Source organism: Pseudophryne corroboree, chromosome 2 (genome assembly GCF_028390025.1).
Source record: "Pseudophryne corroboree isolate aPseCor3 chromosome 2, aPseCor3.hap2, whole genome shotgun sequence".
Taxonomy (NCBI): Eukaryota; Metazoa; Chordata; class Amphibia; order Anura; family Myobatrachidae; genus Pseudophryne; species Pseudophryne corroboree.
The window spans coordinates 211,977,149-211,997,802 of NC_086445.1; the positions used below are offsets into that span (position 1 = coordinate 211,977,149).

The window sequence follows — 20,654 nt, forward strand, 5'->3', positions numbered from 1 at the left end:
TAGAGCGCCGCACAGCAGCTAGCCCTGCACCGTGCACCACGTGACTGCTGCAGTCACATGACCGCTGATGTCAGGAGGCAGGCTTTAGTGAAGGTTGAGGCTAGATCCAAGTGGCCTAAGGAACCTTTTCCGTTAGGGGGAGGAGCTACGCCAGCGGTACAGTTGCTCTAGTATCCACACCACCAACTATTACCTTTAGTAATTAGGTGGCGAGCGAAGCGAGCCACCGTGCCCGAAGCGTGGCGAGCGTACTTTTCTTGTACCTTGTTCGGCCGTAGCTCCTCCCCCTGGTGACGGGTCTCCTCCCCTAGGTACGCCAGAAGGTCCCTTCTCCCACTCCGATATAGAACCAACCCTGTAGTGAAGGGGAACTAGCCCCTGCCCCTTTGCTTTGTGACAGAGCGAAGACGCGGAGCTGCTGCTGCTGAGCCTGAGCGCGACGGGGACATGAGATTCCGGCAATCTGCGTCTCCCTCTGCCCTGCCATCCTGCCTGCCCCAGCCGTGCCAGTGACTGCCCCAGTCTCGCCTCCCAATGCCCCAGCCATCCGCCTCACAGGCAGCTCCATTACCTATCTGCTCTGCGCTTCCCCACACCCTCCGCTCAGCCCGGATCGTCACCCCCAGCAGCTGAGACATCCTCCGCCGGCTCCACCAGGACTCTCCCTTCAGACAGGAGGCAGCAGAAGAGCCGGATCGCCGGGCAGTTTGGTGATTACCGGGCAGCGCCGCACGAGAGAGCACGCCTTTGTACATAGTAGGTATTGTGCCCGGGGAGATGGGGCTGCCAGTGCCCGCTGCCTCCTCTCCCATAGTGTTCCTGGCAGTGTCAGTGCCCCAGGCGGAGGGCAGTGTGTGTGTGTGTGTGTGTGTGCTGGGGAGGTCAGTGATCTAGCAGGGGACATCGCATTCTTATACCCTCTGTGTGCAGCCAGCCCTTTAATCCTGCACCTCTCCCTGCTTCCTGTGCGATGGGCACACGCTGTGCCGCTGCTGCATGACTATGGGACATTTGAATGTTGTAATTCAGTGTGTAGTATGCTGCTCCTATATACCCGAGAGCTCAGCCAGAGGCAGCCTTGTTACTGGAGACATAGACCTGCTATTCTGCACAACCAGGGGTTAAAGTGGGGGGGAACGAGGTGGAACTGAGTTCCACCACCTGTAATGGTAGGGGAAACTAGTTCCACCATCTCCATTGCCCTGCACAGTAATTCCAACAGAAAAGCCCACCCCATCATCTGCGTCAATCGATGATACAGGCGGCTCTAGTGTTACTGATGAACTGCAGCCACCTACTCCTTCCTCAGGTCCTGGTGCCTCCATGGTCCTCCTCCATGAGTTCCACCACCTCACCAGGACCACTTTAAGCCCTGTGCACAACCATCCACTGTACAAAGGGGTTTGAGTAAGTTGCTGCAGAACTTCTTGAGTGTCCCTGTCTATACTGGCTTTTAAGGATTGGGGTGTAACATCACAATAAGGGGAGCTGCAGTGGCATTTTTTTTAAATCAATTAATTAGGATGATATTTCCCTGAGGGGTTGCTACTACCTGCTCCTCCGGTGTAAGTACAGATTCACCCCCCTACTTCTTCTTTGCATAGTTGTCCAGTGTAAAGAGCTCCATTACAGGCTGTGGCCAGGGAATGTGGAACCACCTCTCAGGATTATCACTGACACTCTGACCTGGATCACTAGGGGTAATGTTTAATTGTTGAACTGTCAGTGACGTACAGGATGCTGGGGGAGGGGGGAGGCACTGAAGATTCCTACAAATGTCTAAAACTCCTTTTTATTGTTGACACAGTTAATGACTTAGTATCTGCTTCCTATATAATTACCTGCTGTATGGGAGTGAGACGAATCCATTCTCGTTTTATGATGCTTTAAGGAGGTTTAAATTAATGTCTTTATGTGAAAATGACGTGAGTAGAAGATCACGCATATTCCCAAGCTATTTTCCTTGTGCATGAAAATATGCGAGTTGCTCCCTCTGTAATCCACAAAGCCACGGTATAAATAAGCATTCGGCATGGCGTGCAGTCTGGTTTTTTTTTTTTATGTTAACCTTTGTGCTGTATAGTATTGAATTTCTGGATGTGTCTGAAAATGAGCTTTCACCATCCATTCCTGCTTACTGTGGTGTAAGAATTGCTGTTCATGCGTAAGGTGTGGTTTTGGATCGAAACAAATATATGTATTTCTATTTATTTTAGGAAAAAATAATTTTTAAACCATTTCTATCGAGCATATAAACCTTTTTTGTTGCCCTTGAGTAGGAAATACACGAATGAAAAGATCTGTTCTTGTCCCCGAACATTTACTGTTATAGGAAGGATTTTTTTGCTTTGTAAGGGCTGGAGGCCTAGTACTGTGTATCTGTTGCAAAACGGTTTCATTCTTGGCCCACACATAAAGCAGTTTTTTAAAAGGATTTGTATAAATCTCTCTGTACCCGAATTTAGGTTCTGAACTGAACCTTGCTGTAATCTTATGTTAATGTGTTACAGTACTTTTGGTCTATTTAAATCACCCCTCCTTGTCTCCTTCAGTATTCATTACAGCAATTGTTACCAGTTTATGCATGACCAGTGGCCCTTATAAAATGTGGTCTTAAATCATATTACTGTGGAATTTACAATATTTCTGGGATGCTCGCCAAGGCTTAAATGTACGGTATAGGATGCGAGAGGACATTTTCATTGTCACCATGTAATGTCTTGCAACACACAGCATATGTTTTGTGCTAGAAGCCCTTCATTTTCTTCTCTGTATTCTTACATACATGTGGTTTAAGAGTATATTTGCAGTAAATGGATATTTTGCTATGTGCTCTGTCATTATATTGTTTAATATTTTATACGCAAATAATGCACAGTCTTGGGAGGGGGATATGTACATTGGCAGTAATTACGCTACAGCTGTGTCAACACAAAATGGTTACCCAATGGATTGTATATCCCTGCACGCACTGGCTTGGAGATGGCCACAGTGCGTCTCCTCCTCTTCTTCCAGAAACAGCGTAACGCACAGGCCTGTGTGCACCCCATCCCCACCTCTCAACAGCATTAAGTTAGGTACACTATGGGGGTAATTCAGATCTGATCGCTGGGCTGTGTTTTTTGCTGGCTGCGATCAGATAGTCACCGCCTACAGGGGGAGTGTATTTTCGCTGTACAAGTGTGCGTTCCTATGTGTTATCAGAGCTGCTAAAAATCAGTGTGTGCAGTCTCTGCGCAGCCCAGGACTTACTCTTCCAGTGCGATTGATTCCTGCTGATCGGGGCCGGAGCTGACGTCAGACACCCTCACTCAAAACGCTTGGAGACATCTGCGTTTTTCTGGACACTCCCTGTAAACGGTCAGTTGCTACCCACAAACGGCCTCTTCCTGTCAATCACCTTGCGTACACCCGTGCAAATGGATCCTTCGCACCATCCCGTCGCTGACCGACAGTGCCCGTTGTAGCTGTCTGACGCACCTGCGCATTGTGGTGAATGCGCAGTTTGGACCTGATTGCCCGGTGTGCGAAAACGCACAGCAGCGATCAGATCTGAATTACCCCCTATATGCAAATATTTAGTCAGTTTGCCAATAATCAGGTGATCTGTTTTTTTGTGTGTAGCATGTAGGCATGGGCATTTTGGCCAAACGCAGATAAAACAAAAACGCACCCAGAAACGCTCTGTTTCGATTATCCAATCGGTCGGCCTTCATGGCAGATAACGGGCCCGAAATCGTGCAGTGTGTGCGCAGTATTGATAATATGCCACATTTCCTATGGTTTATTGTGATCCTTGCGGACGGACATATGAAAATTCAGTGCGATTTTGCTGATAATCTGCAACCTTAAAAATAAAAAATCACTTAATGTATTGCTCAGATACCGTCCCCTTCCAGTGGCATAAAAAATGTATTGTTTGTCAGTTCAACCAAAAAGAAATGTATAGTGTATACTTAGCTTTACATGTCTGCCCACACCCCTTCATACACCCTATAAAATCATAACACTCAGGCCTGTATGTCCAGCCACTCCAAAAAGCCAAAGCCACCAGCTTGTCTGGCGCCATATTATTCCACCACCCCAATGGACCTCTCAAAAATAGTTTCTGGCGTTACTGCTTCAAGACTGTGCTCATTATTGTGAACTGGATATACCATTGTCTGAGTCTCTCTCGCGCCTCAGGTCACAGATTTCTCCATGCGTTACAGCTCTGACTGTGCTAATAGCATGAATACTAGAATTTGCAGACATAGCACAGTCTTCCAGAGTCCACCTCCACCGCGCAGAAGGGTAAAGATGACAGAATATTTGGGGGGGTGGCCACCTCGTGTTTTTAGTTGCCATTAAGACTGGGCTTTTTCCAGACCTGATTTGACTTTTATTCTGTGATAACTTTTTTTGTTTGTATTTTGTTTGTACAAATTAATTTCACAAAATACAAAGAGGGTCAAACTCCAGGCGAGGATTCAGTATGTAACCGGAGAGGGATGAAGAACATGGGAATAAATACATGTGTAGAAACTGGATAAATCTGCATGATGTAATCCCTAGCATAGTGCACACAGACTATAGGGTCTATTCATGAAGCAGTGAAAACAGTGGAGAAGTTGCCCATGGCAACAAATCAGCTGGTACGTATCATTTTACAGAAAGCATTTGACAAATGTTACTTAAAAGCTGATTGGTTGCCATGGGCAACTTCTCCACTAGCACATTTTTCCACGCTTTTCACCGTGTCATGAATAGACCTCTCTATAAAGAAGCATTCACTGTGGGATAGGCCCAACTGCACTTCAACAATGTGCAGCAGACTCCTCCTCCCAGCCCAGAACCCCTTCACTGTCTCCATCTACAATGTCCACAGATGTCAGGCTCTTCTTTCTTAGGAGGCTTAATATTGTCCAAACTCCTCCCTCTGTAGGTTGCCCATAGGTCCAGTGTGGGATTACTTAATGTGGTCTTTCCTCATTAGCAGCTTTGTTCTCAGCCAAGGGGATATGGGGGGTCATTCCGAGTTGATCGCTAGCTGCATTAGTTCGCTGTGCAGCGATGAGGAAAAAAAAAGGCACTTCTGCGCATGCGGTGCAATGCACACGCGCGGCGTACTATTACAACGAACTATGTAGTTTTACACAGGGTCTAGCGATGCTTTTCAGTCGCACTGGCAGCCGCAGAGTGATTGACAGAAAGAGGGCGTTTCTGGGTGTCAACTGACCGTTTTCAGGGAGTGTTTGGAAAAACGCAGGCGTGCCAGGAAAAAACGCAGGCGTGGCTGGGCGAACGCAGGGCGTGTTTGTGACGTCAAATCAGGAACTGAATAGTCTGAAGTGATAGCAAGCGCTGAGTAGGTCTGAAGCTACTCTGAAACTGCACAAAAATATTTTTTAGCCGCTCTTCGATCCCTTCGTTCACACTTCTGCTAAGCTAAAATACACTCCCAGTGGGCGGCGGCTTAGCGTTTGCACAGCTGCTAAAAACTGCTAGCGAGCGATCAACTCGGAATGACCACCATTGTGTCAGCGATTTGAAAAATTAATTTGTGAGGAGGGGGGGGGCTGGCTGCATGGTGCCCATTTGATGGGTTTATTATGAAGTGCGACCAGGAGGTTTAACTATAGCCCAATATACATCTCTACTGAAAATCTCATTCCTCAAAGTTATTTGACCTAATTCTAATCCCACCATATATTTTCATTGAAATCGTTTTAAAAAGTAATAAGGATGGGGCGTGCATGGCGGACATTATTTCTGTAGCACACATGTATTCTGCAGTACTTTTACAGAGTCTCTGCCCCAGCAGAGTTTACAATCGATAGACCTAATTCATCTTTGCATGCAGTTCCCTACACAGCTGCGATTTTTCCAGGCTATGGATTTGCAAAACATTGCAAGTGAAACTGCCACCCAGAAAAGGATATAGATGCCCACCGAAGCCATCGCACAGTCCTTGGCAACTGTGTACACATACACAGCATTGATGCAATAATGAGGAATAGCTATTCCTTGAGTGAGACTACGGTCATACAAATTGGCTGGGGCCATGTACATACATGATCACAGTTGAAGGTAGGTGCACAATCCGAAAACTGCCATGACATTAATTTCTTGTTGGGAACCAATTAACCTACCTGTGTATTTTTTGGATTATGGGAGGAAACCTATCCCCAGGAGGAAACCCATGCAAGCACAGGGAAAATATACAAACGCCACACAGGGCCGTGGTGGGAATCAAACCCATGACCTCAGTGCTGTGAGGTAAACTTAAATCGTGTATTTACTTTTTTTTTTCTTTTCTTTTTATATTAGGATGCAAATGCTAATTGCGCTTTCGGGTGCCACCTAGTGGCCGCCGGCGCAACATGGAGGTGAGGAGCAGCATTAGCTTTTATTATATAGGATATAGAGCAAATAACTAACTTTTGTGCAATCTGAGTATATAAGAAGCAGAACTTACCCTAGTCTATTGACTGATGCACTGCACATTTGTTAATATAGCAAAAAGTGGAAATGACTAAATTTCTGTTCTAAAAAATAAATGCACTGGTTTTATTGTTTCAAGATTTCTCAATTTCAATCTATTTGTAATACAATTTTTTTTAAATCATATCTGCAACTGGGTGAACATTCAGCCTTACTCTGACAGGAACTTATTTACTGTCTGAGAATCACTGCCCTAGAGAGTTGTTAACCCTTTAATACAGTCCTCTTCTTGGTAGTATTTCATCACCTTTGAGACGTTTCGATCCAATGGCTTCCTGCTCAGTAAAATGAGGATTTAGTTACTGTTCCTGTGATCCAGTCAGGTGTGAAGAAAGATAAGCTATCCTGCAATCTGTGCATAGCTTTGTAAAGAATTCGAGTGGGAGGCTTTCACCTCCCTTGTACGCTACGCACACATGCACGCACAAACATCAGTAATCTTTGGTACTTAAATTAGTATGAAACAAAGTGAACTGCAAATAATGTGAAAAATAAGTGTATTTGGGCCTGGGATCAGAGATGACCGCAAAGGCATTCACAGCTGTGAGTTTACACGTAGCGTCTGTGCAAAAATAGGCTAATGTCGCAGCCACTGGGAGTTGTATAGAGACGTCCATAATCTGCATTTGTCGTCTGCTGCTTGCGTGCAAAGAATCAACGTTCGGAGACACATCAGGCAAACACCGATTATCGGTGTATCCCGCAGGAAGGGAAATTAATTTTTACTGCGTACAGGATCACAGTCGCAAGCAGTAACATGCCTCCAACATGGTTGGGGGGACACTTGCGTTTTTACTGCCACCTCCCCTTCACCTCTCCCAAACAGTCCATGACCATCAGTCACTTGAATAAATGCTCTCCGCAGCCATCGTTGCAGCGCAGTGAGACTGAGGGGAAATGTACTAAACAGAGATAAAAGTAAAGAAGTGAGCCAGTGGAGATGTTGCCACTGGCAACCAATCAGCATTGATGTAACATTTATAATTTGCATATTACAAAAGTATACAGAGCAGCTGATTGGTGGCTCACTTCTCCACTTTTATCACTGCTTAGTAAATGGACTTGTTAGACAAATGAATAGACCACCAATCATTGCTGAACTGCGAGAAAATTGGGTTTGCAGCCACCTCTAAATCAGGCCCTGTGTTGACTAGAGAATCTTAAAACTGGATTATAAGAGCGTTGGCAGAGGTACATTAAGGCTGCCCACATACAGTGAGTCACAGTGTTTGATCACACATGTTGTTGACCAGATTACAATGATCTGGTTGTCTAGGTGCCATACAGAACTTTAGGTCTTTGACTAATATACAGTGATGGGTGTTATGGGTCACTTGTTTACCACAATATATGATATTATTGAAGTACCATTGTATCATGTGTGGTATTATAATACCCAATAAATAATGCAATTTACTCAAATTGGCAACTAACATTTTACGGTGTCTGAGCACACATGTTGCACTTGTTCGCAAGGGACAGAAAATCTGATGCGTGAGTAATGCGGAGGATCAAATTGCACAGATCTGGGGCTTGTTCATTGGCTAACCTAATAATCCATTCTTTCTAAATTTAGAAAAATGTAGGATTTGGGGCAGACGCTATGCAATGTTTGCCTCATTTCTCGAAAATATGTGATGGATAGAAGTGTCACCTGTGAATCACATTGGTTTTCAATCGATAACTGTTTTGAGTACAAGTGGGCATAGAGCGGTACCATGTAGCGGATTCCCCAAGTTGCTCCTCTGTTTACAGCCATCCCAATGTTGCTTGCAGTGCTTGCTTCAGCTTCTAGACTTACCTTATTTTAGGCTTACCTTATTCCCCCTCTTTTCCTTTCCTTCTCTCGCTGGGCGTGATTCATTTAGGAGTGAGCTGTGAAAAATCCATTCAGTTGCTACATTTGTTAGAATTGATTTGCATGCTGAAACTCAAGACCTCACTGCAGGATTCTCATCCAAAAAAAAGACCACATAAATAGATTAATGTATAAGAACAAAAGTTACTTAGAACGATTTGCTTCCTGTATTATAAATGCAGATTGTAAAAGTTTTGATTAATAACCATTGTCCAAACAAACCACACACACTCTCTCTCTCTCTCTCTCTCTCTCTCTCTCTCTCTCTCTCTCTCTCTCTCTCTCTCTCTCTCCAGGCTGTTCTACTTATGGCTACATTTTACACTCCGACTGCTATGAAAATGGTACTTCACACAGCTCACACAATGCAGGGCTTAACCTGCCAGATGAGCCTTTCAATTGAGTTGCATGAGAATGTCTGATCTTTATTGCTAATTAATCATTCCATGTTTGCGTTGGGTTACAGCACAGATATCGCTCCTATTTGAATCTTCCCAATTTGTGCTCCTTCTCCAGGCTTTACCGCAGCACCTTTTGCCATTTACTAACATTAGCTTGTTGCTCCATCTTTCCCCTAAGCGCAACCTTATCTCTCCTGAAACCCCACCCCTCTGTTCTACCTGCTCTACTGCTGCCTCTTTTGTGTCCTAGTTTGGCCTGGTACATCATGCATATACAGTACAGCTGATTGGTGATCACCACTGAAAACTGGGGGACTTTTTCACACATTTTTCTTCTCGCACCTCCGGAGGCTGTATTACACTCATTGATGCTAAGCAGGGGGCTCACAGAGCATTTGAATTGCCCCCTTAGAGTCTAAAACCCCATTACAATAAACATCTGGTTTACACACATTGACAAAATGAGTCAATTGTTTCTGGACTGTGTTTTTGTTTTGTTTTGTTTTTATTAGAGAATTTGTCATCTCTGAAATGGGTCTTTTTAAGGCTATTACATTAACACAGTATTGCAACATGTATCTACTATATTTTGGTATCTAATTGGTAGGTCGACCACTATTGGTTGACATGGCTTTTTGACAATATTTTTTATTTTTACCTTTTTTATACTTTACCATCCTCATGAACTACGATTGGGAATAGTAACGAGTGAAGCGAGCCATGCAAGGGGGCGTGGTACACGAATTGGGGCTCCTGGTCGTGTTGCACAAAAAACGACACGAAAACATTCAAAAATCTCATGTCGACCATTTTGTGTCGATCTGTCCAGTGTCAACCTTTTTCCTATCCGACCAATAGTGGTCAACCTATTGGCTCTCGACCTAATCCAGGTCGACCCATTGATCCATTACCCTATATTTTACCTTCAAAAAGCCAAATACCAAAAGGATGTAGGCCTATCTTTCATTCAGTTTTGTATCCGATCACCTATTTGCTTATGTCTGCGGCAAGCATTGCTCTGTGAGTAGATGTGCTGTGTACCCATAGCAACCAGTCATTTTTAGAATATGAAAACAATATCTGGCTGTTGTGGACTGAGCACTTTTTGGCACATAGCACCATTTTATTAAATAAGTAACTGAAACGTGCAACAGTGTAGGTAAAATGGGGTATGGATCACAGGGTCGACCCAAATTAGGTTGACAGTCATTAGTTTGACAATTATTGGTCAACAGGGGCAATAGGGCGACAGTGGAAAAGGCCAACATGACAAATGGTTGACACAGAAAAGGTTGACACAACATTTTTGTCATTTTTTTTTTTGGGGGTGTTCTTTTCACCGTCAAAGCATGCAGAGCCCCAGTTAGGGTACCAAGTACATGCCAGTTTGAGGATTACCTTTAATAAATACTATTTTTCCAGCTATTTGAGATTTTTCAATTATTTGTGATTATCTCAATATCTAGAGTTGATAATAGGTGTCTACTACAACTTGCTTTCCATCTTTCTGCAGATGTGTCCATGATTGCGTCTTATGTAGGGCTTGTAAAATGCAATAAAAATTATATTGGACCTGATTCATGTTATACACCTTTCAGACATACGGCTAGATCCCGGGTTTATGCTCGTGAACGTGCATCAACCCAGGATTTCTGCACGTGTGAAAGGATGTAACCCGAGAGTAAGCCCCGGGTCCCCTGACCCTTCTCCCGACCAGGGTCATAGAGCAGAGACCGAGGAATTTGACGGCTGATATACCTGGCAAATTCCTGGATCACATGTCTGAAAGGAGTAAAGCAAATTATCCATCAACGGGGCAAAACCATGTTGCCCTGCAGGTGGGGCAGATATAACATGTGCAACATGTGCAGAGAGAGTTAGATTTGGGTGGGGTGTGTTCAAACTGAAATCTAAATTGCAGTGTAAAAGTAAAACAGCCCGTATTTACCATGCACAGAAAAAATATATGCCAAATCTAAATCTCTCTGCACATGGTTTTGCCCACATGCTTGATAATTTGCTTTAATTACAAACATGAATCAGGCCCATTGTGGGCAGAGTAAATTAATCTGTATGGGATCCCAGAGTACGGGATGCCGGCTGTCACTATACCGACAGAGGCATCCCATTCGCCACAATGCCGGCAGCGGGACGAGTGCATTGAGGCCCCTTGCGGGCAGGTTCTATTCTCCGGGTTTTTGGGATTTTTTCATACTTAACGATCCATGTGGACTATGATTGGAATGGTAACCTGTGCCGAGTGCAGCAAAGCACCTTGCCCGAAGCATGGCAAGCGAAGCGGTGCACTAATATGGGTTCCCCGTCACTGTACGGAGAAAACGACACCAAAAACCTCAGGTCGACCTTTTGACCTGTCAACTTAGTACATGTCGACCTAATGGCAATGTTGACCTTCAGTGGTCGACCTAATGAGTGTCTACCTAACAACCCATACCCCTATTCTCCCTCTATGGGTGTCGTGGACTCCGGCCTCTATGTTGCGACGGGCGGGATGTTAAACGCACACCGAATGAAGGAAGCTGGAACAGACATACAGAACATACTATATATCCCACAATACACGGTCTCATTTGCTTTACGGATGAGTGTTTTGTGTGTGTGTGTGTGTGTGTGTGTGTGTGTGTGTGTGTGTGTGTGTGTGTGTGTGTGTGTGTGTGTATTCAGTTTATTTGTAATAACAGAGTAATTCCTAGGGAGTTTCAGGGCTGTGGTTCTTCTGTGTCCCTGACACCTACTTATCTTCATGATTGTAGTTGTCTAATGACTGATGCACATTGCATGATAGTTGTAAGTCATTCTTTTTCATTGTTGTGAAATGAGTGTCTTAAGATTTTATTAAAATTATAGATGTATAGTTGTAATCTAGAAAAAAAATAATAATAAAAAAAATTATATATATATATATATATATATATATATATATATATATATATATATAATCACAAAAGCTCTGCACTCACTATGTTTATAAGTCTAAGTAATAGAAAAGGAACTTGCAGAAAAATGGGCTCCTTTTAACTGATATTTTATTTTTTTTTTTTAACTAAAAAAACGCCCAGAAATTGTTGGGGGGGTTTGAGTGAATTATGTGAAGAACATGTTTTTAACCTTATCCAAAATTATTTCAGTGTAAATAAATAAATAAATAAATAAATAAATAAATCTCTATATTTTTTTTTCTATATGCCAAAAAATAGTTCCTCCCCCCCCATCCCTTTCCCCAAGCACCGTAACATCGTTCGGGAACATTGAAAACATCGCCACCATTGCGACTTGCATTTTAACAGCGGGTTTCAGCTGCCAGGTACACAGGGGGTGGAGTGTATGGGGTTGCTTAACACTTCCCCAGTGGCTGTTATTGTCTGCATTCGCCGGGTTCGGGGGTCCTGCTGAGCTGACTGATCAGCAATGATCGGCAGCATGGCAAACACTGGGGGAGGGTGCGGGAAGGCAGAGGGACCTTCCAGTCCCTCTGAGAGTGAAAGAAGAGGGAATTACACTGTTTATCTGACGGGTCGCATCCTGTCCGACCAGATCAGATAAAGCACTTGCTGGTGCGGTCGCATCTGGTGCAACCATGCCAGGCAAGTGGTTAAAGGGGATGCAGAATGCCGATGCCAGAGTCCTGACAGCTGTCGGAATGCCGATGCCGGAATCCCGATAGTCAGGAGACTGACACTGGCATGCCGACTTTAAGTATAGTGGGCGGGTTAGGGCAGGGGGTTTAGGTTTTGACAGCACCTGGGGGGGGGGGGGATTAGGGTTGGGCAACAGAATTCTTCTCACACCAATAGTAAAAGGGATGCATGGGTTCAAGTTGAATTTATGGAAATTTGGAGTGGGGTACAGGGCCATAATTACGGTTGTGTGAGCATTGCCACTTTCCCATATATAGGACATATTGGGCAGCCCTGGTGGCACCTGTATTTGGCATGCATGGTGCATATTAAGGTAACCTGGAGAGCCGCTTGGGATGTGCCTGACGCCCCGCTTCCTGGTCCTGTCCCCCTCTTTGTAACATCATAGGGCTGGCTGCGGGCTCATTACAGTCCTGCTACGAAATTAGTAATGTGGATGATAGGAAAGCAGAGTTGTATCTGATAGTATCCGGTCTCTAGGTCAACCACACTTAGTGGTCGACCTAATGACTGTCGACCTATTGGTTGACATGTACTAGGTCGAAATGACAAAAGGTCGACAATTAGTTTTTCACAATATTTTTTTCATTTTTTTTTTAACTTTTTCATACTTTACGATCCATGTGGACTACGATTGGGAACGGTAACTAGCGCGATCCACCTTGCCCGGAGCACACCCGAATAAATTACAAAAACTCATGTTGACCTAATGCTTGTGTCGACCTATTTTAAGTGTCTACTTAGTCACTGTCGACCAATAGTGGCCGACGTAGTGACTGTCAACCTAAGTGTGGTCGACCACTATGAACCACACCCGTATCTGACATCTATTTAGTATAAAATAGTGTATCAAAACCAACTAGACTGACAGTGTAACTCGTCATTAAGAAAATGAATGACCGATGTTTGACATTGGATCAATGCAATATCCTTTGGTCATTTTAGCATTTTTAAAGGATAGGTATGTTTTAGCTTTCTGTGTTCGGATGTCAATTTAAGTTACTGTTTCAAAGGATACTCTTATTAATTATTATTATTATCCTTTATTTATATGGGTCCACAAGGGTTCCGCAGCGCCCAATTACAGAGTACATAAACAAATAATCAAACAGGAAAACAGCAACTTACAGTTGACGACAATATAGGACAAGTACAGGGTAAATAAACATAGTTACATCAGCAGATGACACTGGAATAAGTATCAGGTGGCAGAAGACTGCTGGATGTGGTACAGCTGAAGATTATTAAAGTAAGAAAAGGGTAAGCACATGAGGGAAGAGGGCCCTGCTCGTGAGAGCTTACATTCTAATTGATCTTTTACCAATGTTGCCCATTCATAAGGGTATTTTTTCCAATCACACCATGAGGCTTTTCAGTGTGCAGAGCCTCCTAAAGGTGTGTGTCATCTAACAAAACGTAACTTAATAATAAATACTCGGACATAAATTTGCAGAGAACGTTCAGCTTTCTATTGATAAAGCGGTGATTACTATTAAACTATATAGTGGCAAACAAAGGATGACCAAGAATCCTGGCACCTATTAATGCACCACTAAATAACTAAAACTTGCACAGTACTCTATATATACAGTATATACTGTGTGTATATATACACGGTCGAGTTACATTATTATGACCACCTCCTACATTTGACGTCGGCAGTGTGTAGCCCATGAAGTACAACATGTCGTGCGCTGGCTTGGTGGGTATAAAAGATGTGCACACATATCACTTGTTGCTGTTATGGGTAAAAAGGGCTTTTTTTAAAATCTGAGTTACAAAAAGAGATGATTATCAGCTTTCGGGCCAGGGGGTTGCAGTATTTCTGAAACAGCGCAGTTTGTGTACTGTTGCCGTTCCGCTGTGGTGAAGGTGTATCGTGACTGGACAAATGGCACCATTGCGAATAACCGACGTGGAGACTGCAGAGCACCACATGCCATTGATGTGAGTGGTGAATGTTGGCTACAAAGGTGTGTGAGACCGACCGACACACTACAGTGGATCAGCTCACCGTCAAAATGAACCTGGGGGCTACCAGACGTGTGTCTAAACTGACTGTTCAGCCCTTCTAGCTGCTGTCCGTGCTGCACATGTTGGTTGCTCTGGCTATTAACTGGTTTCTCTGACGTCCTAGTGGATGCTGGGGACTCCGTAAGGACCATGGGGAATAGCGGCTCCGCAGGAGACTGGGCACAGCTAAGAAAGAATTAGGACTACCTGGTGTGCACTGGCTCCTCCCACTATGACCCTCCTCCAGACTTCAGTTAGAATCCTGTGCCCGGCCGAGCTGGATGCACACTAGGGGCTCTCCTGAGCTCCTAGAAAGAAAGTATATGTTAGGTTTTTTATTTTACAGTGAGATCTGCTGGCAACAGACTCACTGCAGCGAGGGACTAAGGGGAGAAGAAGCGAACCTACCTAACTGGTGGTAGCTTGGGCTTCTTAGGCTACTGAACACCATTAGCTCCAGAGGGATCGACCGCATGGAACCGGCCATTGGTGTTCGGTCCCGGAGCCGCGCCGCCGGCCCCCTTACAGAGCCAGAAGCAAGAAGAAATCCGGAAAATCGGCGGCAGAAGACATCAGTCTTCACCAAGGTAGCGCACAGCACTGCAGCTGTGCGCCATTGCTCCTCATACACACTTCACACTCCGGTCACTGAGGGTGCAGGGCGCTGGGGGGGGGGGGGGGCGCCCTGAGAAGCAATAAATACACCTTGGCTGGCAAATATATCACAATATATAGCCCCAGAGGCTATATATGTGATAAATACCCCTGCCAGAATCCATAAAAAAGCGGGAGAAAAGTCAGCAAAAAAAGGGGCGGAGCTATCTCCCTTAACACACTGGCGCCATTTTCTCTTCACAGTGTAGCTGGAAGACAGCTCCCCAGGCTCTCCCCTGTAGTTTTCAGGCTCAAAGGGTTAAAAAGAGAGGGGGCACTAAATTTAGGTGCAATATTGTTTATACAAGCAGCTATTGGGGGAAAAATCACTCAGTTATAGTGTTATTCCCTGCATTATATAGCGCTCTGGTGTGTGCTGGCATACTCTCTTTCTGTCTCCCCAAAGGACTTTGTGGGGTCCTGTCCTCAGTCAGAGCATTCCCTGTGTGTGTGTCGGTACGGCTGTGTCGACATGTGGGATGAGGAAGGTTACGTGGAGGTGGAGCAGAGGCCGATAAATGGGATGTCGTCCCCTGTGGGGCCGACACCAGAGTGGATGGATAGGTGGAAGGTATTAAACGACAATATCAACTCCTTACAAGGCTGGATGACGTAAAACAGCTGTGGGATAGCCGGCTTCTCAGCCCGCGCCTGCCCAGGCGTCTCAAAAGCCATCAGGGGCTCAAAAAAGCGCCCGTTACCTCAGATGGCAGACACAGATGTCGACACGGAGTCTGACTCCAGTGTCGACGAGATTGAGACATATACACAATCCACTAGGAACATCCGTTACATGATCTCGGCAATAAAAAATGTGTTACGCATTTCTGACATGAACCCAAGTACCACATAAAAGGGGTTTTATTTTTGGGGAGAAAAAGCAGCCAGTGTTTTGTTCCCCCATCAGATGAATGAATGAAGTGTGTAAAGTAGCGTGGGTTCCCCCAATAAGAAACTGGTAATTTCTAAAAAGTTACTGATGGCGTACCCTTTCCCGCCAGAGGATAGGTCACGTTGGGAGATATCCCTTAGTGTGGATAAGGCGCTCACACGTTTGTCAAAAAAGGTGGCACTGCCGTCTTAGGGTACGGCCACCTTGAAGGAGCCTGTTGATAAAAAGCAGGAGACTATCCTGAAGTCTGTATATACACACTCAGGTTATATACTGAGACCTGCAATCGCCTCAGCATAAATAGTGCTGCTACAGCGTGGTCTGATACCCTGTCAGATAATATTAATACTCTAAGACAGGGAAAATAGTTTGCTAACATAGAGCATATTAAAGACGTTGTCTTATATATAAAGGATGCACAGAGGGATATTTGCCGGCTGGCATCCAGAATTAATGCAATGTCCATTGTGCCAGGAGGGTATTAGAAACCCGGCAGTGGACAGGTGATGCTCCCTATAAAAGGCACATGGAGACAGGTGCGGTAGGGGCGCATCTCGGGAACTTCAGGGACCAGTGGGTTTGCCCACAGGTGGATCCCTAGGTTCTGCAAATAGTATCACAGGGATACAGGCTGGAGTTCGAGGTGACTCCCCCTCGCCGTTACCTCACCTCAGCCTTGCCTGCTGCCCTCGGAGAAAGGTAGTACTGGCGGCAATTCACAAGCTGCACTTCCAGCAGGTGAAATCTAGGTACCCCTCCTTCAACAAGGCCGGGGTTACTATTCCAAAATGTTGTGGTACCGAAACCAGACGGTTCGGTGAGACCCATTCTAAAATTGAAAGCCTTGAACACTTATATACGAAGGTTCAAGTTCGAAATGGAATCGCTCAGGGCGATTATTGCAAGCCTGGAGGGTATCACTGGACATCAAGGATGCTTACCTGCATGTCCCCATTTACCCTTTTCACCAGGAGTACCTCAAAATTGTGGTACAGGATTGTCATTACCAATTCCAGACGTTGCTGTTGGTCTGTCCCCGGCACCGAGGTATTTTCCAAGGTAATGGCCGAAATAATTATCCCGTACTTGGACGAACTCCTTATAAAGGCGAGGTCCAGGGAGCAGTTGTTCGGCGGAGTAGCACTATCTCGGGAAGTGCTACAACAGCACGGCGGAATTCTGAATATTCCAAAGTCGCAGCTGGTTCCTACGACGCGTCTACTGTTCCTGAGTATGGTTCTGGACACAGAACAGGATAAAAAGGTTTTCTCCCGGAGGAGAAGTCCAAGGAGTTGTCGTCTCTAGACAGAGACCTCCTAATACGTATACAGGTGTCGGTGCATCAATGCACGCGAGCCCTGGGAAGGATGGTAGCTTTTTACGAAGAAATTCCATTCGCCAGGTCCCATTCAAGGATTTTCCAGTGGGATCTGTTGGACATGTGGTCCGGGTCGCATCTTCAGATGCATCGGCGGATAACCCTGTCTCCAAGGGCCAGGGTGTCGTTGTTGTGGTGGCTGCAGAGTGCTCATCTTCTAGGGGGCCGCAGATTCGGCATACAGGACTGGGTCCTGGTGACCACGGATGCCAGCCTTCGAGGCTGGGGGGCAGTCACACAGGGAAGAAACTTCCAAGGCTATGGAAAAGTCAGGAGACTTACCTACACATAAATATTCTGGAACTAAGGGCCATTTACAATGCCCTAAGTCAGGCTAGACCCCTGCTTCAACACCGGCCGGTGCTGATCCAGTCAGACAACATCACGGCGGTCGCTCATGTACACGACAGGGCGGCACAAGAAGCAGGATGGCGATGGCAGAAGCCACAAGGATTCTCCGATGGGCGGAAAATCATGTGTTAGCACTGTCAGCAGTGTTCATTCCCGGAGTGGACAACTGAGAAGCAGACTTTCTCAGAAGACACGACCTCCACCCGGGAGAGTGGGGACTTCATCCAGAAGTCTTCCAAATGATTGTACACCGTTGGGAAAGGCCACAGGTGGACATGATGGCGTCCCGCCTCAACTAAAAGTTACAAAGATATTGCGCCAGGTCAAGGACCCTCAGGCGATAGCTGTGGACGCTCTGGTAACACCGTGGGTGTACCAGTCGGTGTATGTGTTCCCTTCTCTGCCTCTCTTACCCAGGGTAATGAGAATAATAAGAAGGAGAGGAGTAAGAACTATACTCATTGTTGCGGGTGGGCCAAGAAGAGCTTGGTAACCAGAACTCCAAGAAATGATCTCAGAGGACCCATGGCCTCTGCCGCTCAGACAGGACCTGCTGCAGCAGGGGGCCTGTCTGTTCCAAGACGTACCGCGGCTGCGTTGGACGGCATGGCGGTTGAACGCCGGATCCTGAAGGAAAAGGGAATTCCAGAGGAAGTTATCCCTACGCTATTTAAAGCTAGGAAAGAAGTGAACGCTAACCATTATCACCGCATATGGCGGAAATATGTTGCGTACTGTGAGGCCAGGAAGGCCCCAAAGGAGAAATTTCAGCTAGGTCGATTTCTGCACTTCCTACAGTCAGAGGTGACTATGGGCCTACAATTGGGTTCCATTAAGGTCCAGATTTCGGCTCTGTCGATTTTTCTTCCAAAAAGAACTGGCTTCACTGCCTGAAGTTCAGACTTTTGTCAAGGGAGTGCTGCATATTCAGCCTCCTTTTGTGCCTCCAGTGGCACCGTGGGACCTCAACGTGGTGTTGGGTTTCCTAAAGTCACATTGGTTTGAGCCACTCAAAACCGTGGATTTAAAATATCTCACGTGGAAAGTGGTCATGCTTTTGGCCTTGGCTTCGGCAAGGCGTGTGTCAGAATTGGTGGCTTTGTCATGTAAAAGCCCCTATTTGATTTTCCATATGGATAGGGCAGAATTGAGGACTCGTCCCCAGTTTCTTCCTAAGGTGGTATCAGCTTTTCACTTGAACCAACCTATCGTGGTGCCTGCTGCTACTAGGGACTTGGAGGACTCCAAGTTACTGGACGTAGTCAGGGCCTTGAAAATTTATGTTTCCAGGACGGCTGGAGTCAGGAAGACTGACTCGCTATTTATCCTGTATGCACCAAACAAGATGGGTGCTCCTGCTTCAAAGCAGACTATTGTTCGCTGGATTTGTAGCACAATTCAGCTTGCGCATTCTGTGGCTGGCCTGCCGCAGCCTAAATCTGTAAAAGCCCATTCCACGAGGAAAGTGGGCTCTTCTTGGGCGGCTGCCCGAGGGGTCTCGGCTTTACAACTTTGCCGAGCTGCTACTTGGTCAGGGGCAAACACGTTTGCAAAATTCTTCGACTTTGATACCCTGGCTGAGGAGGACCTTGGTTCTCTCATTCGGTGCTGCAGAGTCATCCGCACTCTCCCGCCCGTTTGGGAGCTTTGGTATAATCCCCATGGTCCTTACGGAGTCCCCAGCATCCACTAGGACGTCAGAGAAAATAAGATTTTACTCACTGGTAAATCTATTTCTCGTAGTCCGTAGTGGATGCTGGGCGCCCGTCCCAAGTGCGGACTGTCTGCAATACTTGTATATAGTTATTGTTCACTACAAGGGTTATAGTTGAGCCATCTTTTGAGAGGCTCTGTTGTGTTCATACTGTTAACTGGGTATATTATCACGAGTTATACGGTGTGATTGGTGTGGCTGGTATGAGTCTTACCCGGGATTCAAAATCCTTTCCTTATTGTGTCAGCTCTTCCGGGCACAGTATCCTTACTGAAGTCTGGAGGAGGGTCATAGTGGGAGGAGCCAGTGCACACCAGGTAGTCCTAATTCTTTCTTAGCTGTGCCCAGTCTCCTGCGGAGCCGCTATTCCCCATGGTCCTTACGGAGTCCCCAGCATCCACTACGGACTACGAGAAATAGATTTACCGGTGAGTAAAATCTTATTTATTTATATGGTGCCACAAGGGTTCTGCAGCGCCTTAACAAAGTACATAAACAAATGCGCATGAGCAGAGCAAAAAAAATATATGTGAGGGTTATATATACAGTAGTTACAAAAGTTAAAGCTGTGTGTATACAGGGCCTCTTTTGCCTGCTGAACTCACCCCACTCATTAACATATTTGGGGGCAGGGCAGTGACCTCCGCTGCTGGGAGAGTAGCACTGGGCTATGACGCCATATCACACTCCCAGCCCATTCCCACATGGTTGAGCAGCAAACGGCAGCTTGACACGCAAAAAATAAAGACACCGATGGACTGTTGACAAACTCTCGCGGGTGGCCTAGTGGCTTCTTACCGTCTCCTGGCAGCAGCTCCAGCGTTTTCTCCCAGGTTCCTGCTGCCATGTGACAGAAACTTCTGGTGCAGACTTCTGATGCTGCAGCGTTCCGGTGAGTATTTCTCCCTCTCCCCCAGTGCCTAACCCTCCCCGTCAGCATCCTGAAACTGTTGACATTTCACGTGTGCGAAAATGTCGATCTGGTCCTTGGCAATGGTTTGAATCATGTTGACATTATGAACGTTAATATGGTTACTGTTAGCCATTCAACTGTATACTTTATTATCTTCTACCAATCTGTGAGTAGAAATAGTATCTCCTGTCCAAGGTCAGGATGAATCAATGAAAAATGCGTCTAAAAACTTAGAAAATGCCTTTTTCGGATGTTTGGCCACTACACTGTATATGCACCAAGCTCCAGAATGCTTGTCCCCTATGTTGTTACCCAATAGAAGCCTATGGGCTTCTATT

General features: G+C 45.7%; 1 protein-coding gene across 1 annotated transcript in view; it reads left to right on the forward strand.

Annotated features, from left to right (window-relative positions):
• The first annotated feature begins 204 nt into the window (after positions 1-204).
• Positions 205-20,654, forward strand: part of CSRNP2 (cysteine and serine rich nuclear protein 2) — a 127,309-nt gene continuing 106,859 nt past the window's right edge. The window contains exon 1 of the mRNA XM_063952291.1: positions 205-756. The gene's annotated coding sequence lies outside the window, so the exon portion shown is untranslated. The remainder of the gene's footprint in view (positions 757-20,654) is intronic.